General features: G+C 38.3%; 1 protein-coding gene and 1 pseudogene across 1 annotated transcript in view; both read left to right on the plus strand.

Moving 5' to 3' along the window:
• The window catches only part of GPC6 (glypican 6), a 1,009,483-nt gene that overhangs the window by 778,328 nt on the left and 220,901 nt on the right, over positions 1-10,254 (plus strand).
• Positions 4,335-4,453, plus strand: LOC111736665 (annotated as a pseudogene).

Genomic DNA, 10,254 nt, shown 5'->3' on the forward strand with positions numbered 1-10,254 from the left:
TGGGGATAGCAAATAGAAAGCAACATGTTACATTGAATTATAGAAATAAAATAAGCTGATTCAGCTAATAGATTTAATAGAACTATGAGACATTATTTTGCAAGTCAAAGACAAGTGCAATTTAATTTAACTGACAGATTTTTACTGTAGGATGTAAACATTAGGTAAAAATATTCACTTGAAACGATAGTGGCCATTGAGTGTTATTTCAATGCTATAGTTTAGGCCCCTATACTCAATGATTCTTCAAAAGCTATTTTATTTGCCTCACCCACACAGAAAGAAAATGAAGTAGAAACAATACGTATGTTTGATACAGTGGGAAGAATAGAGGAGAGATTAAGGGAACAGGCATTGAGTGAGAGAGTTTGGGGTTCACCCCTTGGATATGTGAACATTGGTAGAGGTTTAACCTGTTGGAGTCTCAATGACCTCACCTGTAAAATAAACACAATGATATAGCTGAGGTTATTGCAGAGTCAAATATGATGACATATAAGTAAAATTTAGCAGGATGCTAAACTCAGAAAGTATTGAGTAGATGGAAATGGCACTACTGATACCACTATTCAACCACGGCTTACAGATCCTAGGAGGGTGGACCAACAAGATGCACCGTCGTTTTCATGGTCTATTTCATCCTTGTCTGATCTCATAATAGATTGTAATGTTTGATGGCAGCAGAGATGGTATTGTAAACATCTTTACCATCTTTGAGGGCTTCCCCTGCTGCATAGTGTCGAACTCAAAACATATGAATACATGAATGAAAGGGGAAAAAATGAATGAACAAAAGGAACTTGAAAGTCCCCCAAGAGGGCCCAATGGAGACAGTATCTATGAAATAGGCATCTGAGGATGCTAAGATGAATGGCCTGCATGTCCCAGGAAAAGCTGTAAGAGAGATTATTACTGGCAGTAGGAAAAGTTGTACTAATGGCAAAAAGGACAAAACTTGGTCAAGACATCCTCTCAGTAGACTATATTCACATGGCTCCCTCATTGCACTATTGGAGAATGACTTATTAAGACAGTGTAAAATCTTGTGGTTCAAGCTTTGAATAGCATTGAACATTCATTTAGAATTCAGAGTAAGGGTCAGAATAACATGAGCAAACTAACACACTTGCATTTGTGATGTTCTGCTGAGGAGACGAAGCATGTGTCTAAACCCCAATTCCTACTCAGAATTCTAAAGACAAATGTTCAGTTGAAAGCTCTTAGGTTCTTTGACCCACCAGAGAAAAGATAACCAGAAAGGTTAACATGTCACAGTTGGCCAGCTTGCAGAAGTGGTCACTCTCTCCCAGTATACTTTGTACCATTGACTGTGGCACTCCACACCTTCTGTCTCCTCCGAGAATTTCCAGACTAAAATCTCTGAGACTAGAGAGCTTTCTAAGTGTCACATCATCCAGCATGCTGCCCTGTACCCAATATTCACGCAAAAATGAGGTAGTTTAGAGCAACAGAAAGCAAGTAGAGATCAAAGTTCCAGATACTTGATCGCAACCCCTTTCCTGATAATTTTTCTGTAGCTTTCTCTTCATCACAGAGAACAGTGCCACCAGCCTCCATGTAGCTCAGATAGTAAAGGAGGATACATCACTCAGGTGCCCTTCTCCTTCATTCCACTAATCCAGCCAATCACCTCCAATCCATCACATTCTCTTAGCAGCTCTGGAACTGATCCACTTAATTCCCTAGGCCATTTGCCTATTTCATACCACCATCATTTCTTGCCTCCATTACTGCAGCAGCCTCCTGACTGGTTCCTCCCTCTCTAGCCCACACTCCGATTTACAGCCAGCACCATAAATTGCTACCTCAACTCTGACCATCTCACTCCCTTTAGTTCTCTGTGACATCTAAACTTTTCAGTATGTCTTACAAGTTTCTTCTTGTTCTGGCTCCTGAACCTCTTTCTAGCTTCATTTCTCACCTTGACCTCTTTCCTCAGACATATTGAGATAGTTAAGACTATTCTTTGAATGCAATATATTCTTTCCAGTTGGGGTCTTTTGTCCTCTCCGCCTGGAACATTTTTCCCTCTGTGATCTCTGTTCCCTCCCTCCTCTTTTTTTTTCACTTCATCAGGAAGCATTCTTTGTCATCCCCACTCCCAAGGCTAGTACTGCTGCATTCAGTATCACAGCCTTCAGAGACCACCATGGATCAGGGATTTTATTTTTCTCTAGACAAATGTCTAAGTTGAAACACAAAGAGTGAGTGGGATCCAATGAGAGAGATGAGTTAGATACTTGCAAAAAATTTGGTGAGCGAGTGAGTGAGTGAGTGAATGAAAACAGTTTTAACAAGAATCTTCTGTAAAACATGTCACTGAAACCTGTGTTTTGTTTGTCACTATTCATTCTACAGGTACATGGTAAAATATCCAAGTATGCATTTTTCCCCTATTTTGCTCCCTTTCCAGAAAGCTCAGAGCATTTTAAAATATATTATGATAGTTCATTTCATAGCGCAAGGAACTAAAACTACCCGGCATCATAGAGAGGGCCACATCAAGAGAAGTGAAAGAGAGGCAGGGTTGAAATCAAAGCTTACTGGATGGTCTAATGCTGGCTCTTACACCTAGAAAATCTTTGTGAAAATGAATTATATCAGAAAATGAGGGCATTTAAGGAAAGAAGGCTCCAACATCAACGACAACAAATGTATATATATAAAATATATACTTTTATATTATATATATATAAATACACATATATGTATGTGTGTGTGTATGTATATATATGTATGTGTGCACATATATACAATATGAATATACATACATACACACACACACACACATACATCAGTGAAAGAATTGAATGAGCTGTTCTCTGTTAAAACTATATTTTTATCATAGCTGGAAAAGATCTGTTATAAACTGAACAATAGAGAAAATGTTAAAACCTTTTATATCTGTTCCCCTTGACGCCTCATTGAAAGCTATCCTATTATGTTTTTTTCTAATCTTGTGGCTTCTCTTATAACTGAGCAGGATGCTACAGAAGCTGACAGCTAAAGGGCTCTGGTGAACGAGAATGCTTTTGCACACGATAAATATAAATGGTTACTTGCACTTGATAGTGTTTTCTTTTGGCATTTGAAAAGCCAAAACGAGAGAGAAGGAGCCACTAAGCCGGGCAAGTCGTGAGATTGCAGATTACTAGGATGAGCTGGGAGCCTTATTATGGCAGAGATGTCTTTATCGCAGCCAGTGTTTCACATGTAGGCAAACAGACTAGAGCGCCTTTGTGACATTTCCAGAGCCTCTCTTTAAAAGGACATCTACCAGAGAACCCAATCACAAAATAATAACTGTAGTGTCATATAATAGTATATACATTATGGATATGCACACAAAGAAGAAAAATGTCTGTTATCTCTAGTTCGAGGTAAGTTACATAAAGTCTAGTGGAAATAAAAATATCAGATAAATTGTATGACATAATTCATTTGTGCTAGACGTCCCTCTCTTCCTCTTTCTATCTTTTATTTCTTTATCCTTTCACTGATTCTCTTTTTGTCTTCATTCAGTAGAAGAAGATGGGCACTGTACAGAGGATCTGCAGGGGCTTGATTTGAATTCAGAAACTGGGGTGACCCAAGGCTTATGATCTGCCAAATGGACCTTAATAACGCAGGCCTTGGTACTTCGAATACTCCCTGAGCTTTAGGCAGAATTACAATCTTAGTCTCCCAACCTGTAAATAAAAAGTCATTCTTCGTTCATTGATTCATCAAACAAATAGTTTTGAAGGCTTACTACATGACAGATATGGTGCTAGCTGGACTTTTAATGATTAAAAAAAAAAAATTAGAGCTACTTCAGTGGTAAATAAATAAGATAAATAAATAAAATAGGAAGAGCATCGCCAAGAAGAAGTTAAAGGGGAAAAAATATACAAAGCATCAAAAGCATTGCTTGCTTTATGGTTGGCATTTAAAGACATATTGCTACATCCTTGGGTCCGCTTTTGTTTCCAAATGATCCTATTCTCTTATGAAAATTACAACCTTTATCCCTTCAGTGTTGCGATTCTCATTAAGGTATTAATCTGACTATCTAATTAAACAACAGAAATTCACCCTTAGGGGAATTTATGTTCCTCCCTAAAAACTTACTATTTTAAAACTGGAGCTGTTTAACTTGAAAGTCAAATCAAGGCAACCAATAATACTAAGCATCTACTATACTTTAAGTCATGTGGGAGTTACCCATTTTCAGGGTTCTGAAATCTGTATGATTTGTGATTTTTACAACATATCAACATATTAACATATCAATATATTAACAATTAAAGAGCTACATTTAAAAAGCAACAAAAGTCTACAGCTATGCCACCTCGAACAAGCCTAATCCCATCTGATCTTGGAAGCTAAGGAGGGTTGGACCTGGTCAGTACTTAGATGGGAGACCACCTAGGATGACCAAGTGCTGTAGGCATAAAAAATAAAAAATAAAGGATTGTAAACTTTCAAGGTCCTTACAATCTGTGAGGTCAACCAAGGGTTGACTTGCCTTAAAAAAAAAAAAAAGCAACAAAAGTTTTAAGTGATTGACATTACAAGGGATTTTCCAAGACCCTATGCAATTTCAAATGAATTATGTGTTGTGCAATCATAAGTGGAATAGAGTTCAGAGAATGGAGGAATCATTTTCTCAGTGGAAAATATGAGAGGCAAAGTAGAGCTTAATGAACATTGCCACCCGAGCAATCCACTCAGCAGTGATTGCCTTCATTTCCCCTTCATTAATATTCTAGCACAGCTTCTCAAGAAAGCCAGATTCCATTCACTAATTCTGTCCTCACCTTGTAAATAGTTCAACATCCTTTGCTTAGTAAAACAAAGATTATCATTATTATCAATGAAAGCAAACATTGCAAAGGCCAAAACCTAGTTTACTCTCAGAAAACAAGTCAATTATGAATTTGTGAATTTAGAGAGACTCTTGTATATAAACACAAAGTATGATAAACAACACCAACTCTTTATAAAGCACATGGACATGTCATAACTTACTGTATTCTATCAACAACTCCAAATGGGAAAAGATGAAGAAGAGGGACTTTCCCAAGATTACTGGTGGATGTGGAATCACTCCAAAGCTCGTGTCCTATCTACAATTTAAAAATATCAGGTAGTAGGGAAAAAAAATTCCATGTTATTTCTTTAAAACTAGTGGTTGCACAGAAGAATAATATGTAATAGCAAAAGAATCAAATGTAGACTAGATCCTTGCTACTCAAAATGTGGCCCACAGACCAGCAGCATTGACATCCCCCAGGAGCTTATGATTAAAGCAAAGACTTGACATCACCTGAAATTTCCAGTATCAGAAACGACAGTTTAACAGGATCTTCATTTGATTCTTACGTACATGAAGTATGAGAGGCACTAGTCTAGGAAGTCTCCAAATCTCTAAATTGTACAAAATATAACTCATATACAGATTAATTAATATATTAAAAAGCACTTTTTATATATAAAGCACTATAGAAATGTAAGGCTTTATAAAAATAATAATTGCTCTCATTTATATTAACTTGACCATTTATATTATCATTTTGTACTCCAGTTGCATATAAATAACACACATAGCTGAAGCTTTCAGGATTTTAAAGGTAATCATATTAGATTCGGTTCAGATGTAATACCCCAGATGAGATAATATGTTTATATTGAGGTGCCAGGTTAACAAATATCCCATAACGCAGATTGTAATTAACTAATTATAGAAGGATTTCTTAATTTTGACTTTTTTTTTTCCCTCACAGCCAATCTGCTCTCAAGGATTGTTTTAAATAGCATTGTTTGTAGGCCAGTAAGAAGGGTCAATTTAAAAATATTGTAACCCATTATAATATGCTTTTTAAAATTACAGATTCTCACCCATGTTTATACATTTTCCCCTCATACTTATATAGCAACAAGTTAGATAATGAAGATCTGAAACATAAACATCACAGAAGTTTGTAAGAGGCTGCATGGAGACCCAAAGTCTAGTGTGCCGGCTCTTCATTCAGTTCTCTTTCCTCTTCTCCTTGGGCGCTAGCTGGGGGAACTCACACCATGATTGTGATAGAATTTGAAATGGCATTCCTTGGTATTTTCATAGAGAGGAAGGCCAGAGGCCATGGAATCAAACTACCTTGAAGTCTCAGCTTTGATCATTTTAGACTTGAGCCCTGGTATAGATCATTTGCTTTCCCCAACCTTAGTTTTGCAATCTGAAAAATGGGCACCAGAAACAATGGTAAGAAGAAGATATAGCGGGGAGTTTTATACTTTGCTTTTTAAGATGTTCTGCAGAGGCTTTTATTTCTGAGGTTTTACAGATCATATCTGCGTTGAGACCCAAATCCGAATCATTTTCCCATTGTTTTAAGGTATTTATCCTCTATACCCTACATCATTTTATTCTCTGAGCTCTCTGCAGATATTTTATAAAGTACATCAAGAAGTGCTTAGTATTCTATCTCTCTTTTCTTCTTCCTAGCCTTCTCTGTGGACCTTCTGTCCCTTCCTCTCCCTTGAGTGCTGATGTCCCTTAGGTTTGCATTGGTCCTTTAGCCCATTTCCCAGGCTGTTCCCCTCTAAAAACTGAAGATTCCACTCTGCATCTGCCATTCACACTTCTCCTCTGAGTGCCTCTCCCTAAATTCACCTCCCAAATAAACGTTCCCACGGAAGCCCCTTAGTTACCCCAAAGCATGTCCAAAACTCAACTCCCTCTTGCATCTCACAGCCCTGCTCCTCCTCTTCCTTATCTCTGTTAAAGAAGATAAGATTCCCTGTTAGTGGCCCCACCGTCCTCCTAATGGCTCAAGCCAGAAATCTAGTTACCATCTGGCTTCTTTTCCCCTTACCTCCTAATACTACAGAGCCAGACAAGCCATAGATTCTACCACTTAGCTATCTCCCATTGTCTATACCTTTTCCACTGCTTTCATTGAGGCTATCATTGATTCTCACAGGCCTACTAATGCCTTTCTCTTTGTCTCCAGACTTGCCTCCCCCTAAAACTTCAAAGAGCCTAAAGCTAACATTCAAACTTTATCAAATGCAGATTATAGACCCAAAGAGTTTAATTTAGTGCAGGCTGTTGGGGAGACTTTGCCTTTAACGAATACCTCCAGAGACACCAGTGCATGTCAGACCTGGAAAACTAATCTAAACCATTCTCTACTGAGAACGGGTGATTGATCATGTCACCTCCTTGCTGTTTTAAACTGGTAACTCCCCTTCATTTTTAGGATAAAGTCCAGAGTTCTTAACATACACATTTGCCTCCCGTTCTAGCCTTTTCTTCGCCACACCCGTAACCCATACATGCAATCTAAGAGAGTATCATTTGCAAGAGAATCTCTGAACCCAGAAGAGTGAAAGGAAAAAGAAAATGGGCCAATTGTTTGCTGGAAACACGGTTAGCCTTAGCTCATTTGATCTCCACAGGTGTTGCCATCACCATTTAAAGGATGAGAATTTATAAGCCTTAAGAAGGGGAGTAGCATGTCTCTGCCACATGGGCAGTGACGGAGTGGGAATAAATCCCAGGCAATCAAACATCAAGGCATCTTTGACTTTTTCACATTTCTGCCATGAGATATATTTCAGAAAAAATGGGTGAGGCCAAACTACATACTATGCTAGTTATGGCCAAATAAAACAGGATAACCCTAAGTAAGACAGGGAGAAACATGGCAAGTTCTAACATTGCTGTGGACTGCTGAGAAGCCAGAGAACAGATCAAAAAAATAACAGCCACAATGCAAGGATACTTTTTGAGCAGATACTTCAAGAAGATCATGAACGTGAGAGAACAAGATATAGATCTCTATGGATGTGGCTATAGATATAGATATATAAAGAAACAGATACTGCAGATGCTGAATATATGATCCAACGGGTACACCTGCAGAGCAGCTACAGCAATAGCGATCCTGTGGTGTCTACCCAGCCACACCCAGGTCTGGAATGTGATAGTCTTAATGGTCACAACTCAACGACGAAAGTTCAGGCATCTTCTCAGTTGCTACAAAGTCTTTCACTTTGTCAGGCTGTTCGAATCATATTCACTCCAAGACAGATAGGACAAGGCTCCCTGTCAAAGCCAAGTAATTTGACTAAAGCACTGTGTACGCCTATTTATATTCAGACCCATGCCCAGAAGCTCCCAGAGGTGTGATGAAGTGTTGCTTCTCAAATGGACATAAAATATACATGATTCTCATATCAGCTACTGCATATTTTTCTGGTGACATCACCAGATTGATAGCCATGGGTCCAAGTAATTAGGAGAGCACTGGGGAAAGAGAATATGGTTAACATTTCATATCCTGAGATTAGTAAGATCCTTTCCAAACCTTAATTAAATCAGTTTGATTCCATTCAAATTTTAAAACCCGCCTACCCTGATTGCCTACTATGTGCAAGAATCTGTCCTAGAAGCAATGGGGCAGACATGATATGAGGTGGTCAGAAAGACCAAAAAGTACAGTGATTAAACAAACAATAAAAGATTCTCAGGCCAGACCCCTGGGTTTGAATCTCAGTTCTGTCCTTGTCTAGATATGTGGACATTGAGCAAGGTTATTTCACTTTCCTGGCCTTAGCTTTTTCATCTATAAAATGGGAATTTGTCCCTTCTTCATAGGGCTATCTAAAGAATTAAATAAGTTACTGTAATTACAATTTTAGCCCTCAAGGCAATTATTGTCTAATGAGAAATATAGCTCAAGGGAAGGTAAAATGAATCATGGCTTTGGGAACCTGGATTAAAAAAGAGAAAACCTGGAACTGGGAGCTGAACCAGAGAAGGCTTCATGAAGTGGGGCAGAGGCCCAGGTGGGCTCTAACAGATAGAGAGTGGAGGGTGGAAAGAGTCGTGGGAGGGGATGCATAGAATAGGAGAAGTAAAGGCCCAGGGTATGTTCTTACAATGGTGGACAACTGAGAACAGCAGGAGCAGAGAGGGGTAAATGAAGTAACCCAGGCTTGGAATCAGTTGAAGCCCCATTGTGGAGGTTTGGATGCCTTGCTAAGTGTAGGGAAGAGACTTTTCTCATAGTACTGTGCACACTAAATGGGAGAATGACAACCTTCTAACCAGAAGGCTAGAAGACAGCTGGCAGTAGGTGTCGTATCAGCCAGGAGAGATATAATTGAGCTATGGCTGGTGTAGTGATAGTCGAAATAGAAAAGAGATGTGAATGAAGTTGTAGAATTGGGTGCTGATTGAATGTAGACATAGTAGAACAGGAGGAGGCTAGGGTGACTGAGGGTTCAATATTGGGGGACTGGGGAAATGGGAATTACAATGGGCTGAGATAGAGAACACAGTGGATCTATAAGGAAAGAAGGGCAACACCCCATTCCCCACTGACCTGGCAATGCTTCATTTTCTGCCCAAATTCTAAAGGCAGCCAGACAGTTTGCTGAAGATCAATAAACCCAATTTCATACCAGATATTAGGCCTTGGTTAAGAGTTTGCCTCGTAGTGTTAGAGAAATGATGTAGAATGCCTCCATAGAATACTTATTCCATAATAGCAAATTATCAAGAGCCTTTTCTGTGCTATAAATGAGATACTGACTATGAATCAATGCTCAAAATTTTTTTAATAAATTGTTTTAGATGTTACTAGGACGGATATTTCTGGAGTGTCAGTTAGACACAATTATAGTTTGAGTTGAATAATTACCCTTTCTTGTACATATTTTGATGATACATTTTTAAAAAACAGACTAATTTGCAAAGAAAAAGATAATAGCTCACATGCCATTAACTCCTTTAAAGAGAACACAATTCATAAAAGAAATGTCTAATTGAAAAGCAATTTAGAAAAACAATCCTAGGGATAAGCATTCAAAATACACCCTAACTTTTAACAAACCAGGGGTAAAGACAGAAGAAGGCAAAAGAGATAGTAATGAGAGAAAAGAGAAACAAGACAGGGTAACAAGGGATGAATAGATAAATAAAATATTTAGAGAAGAATAGGAAGAAAACATAGAGAGCAGGGATGAAGATAAACTCTGAGTGATAAAATTTCACTAAGTGATAAATCTCTGTCTCTAGATATATGTATTTCTCTGAAATGCCTTTCATTCTCATTGTTTTCTTTCCATTTCCATAAACAGTTTCTCATCACTTTACTCCTGAATGAATACATGGTCCTTTGCAGGTTTCCTACACCCCTTCTTGCCCCACCTTTTTCCCTGTTCTGTGCCCTATGGTCACAT

Source organism: Pteropus vampyrus, unplaced genomic scaffold (genome assembly GCF_000151845.1).
Source record: "Pteropus vampyrus isolate Shadow unplaced genomic scaffold, Pvam_2.0 Scaffold21, whole genome shotgun sequence".
In the NCBI taxonomy this organism is placed as follows: Eukaryota; Metazoa; Chordata; class Mammalia; order Chiroptera; family Pteropodidae; genus Pteropus; species Pteropus vampyrus.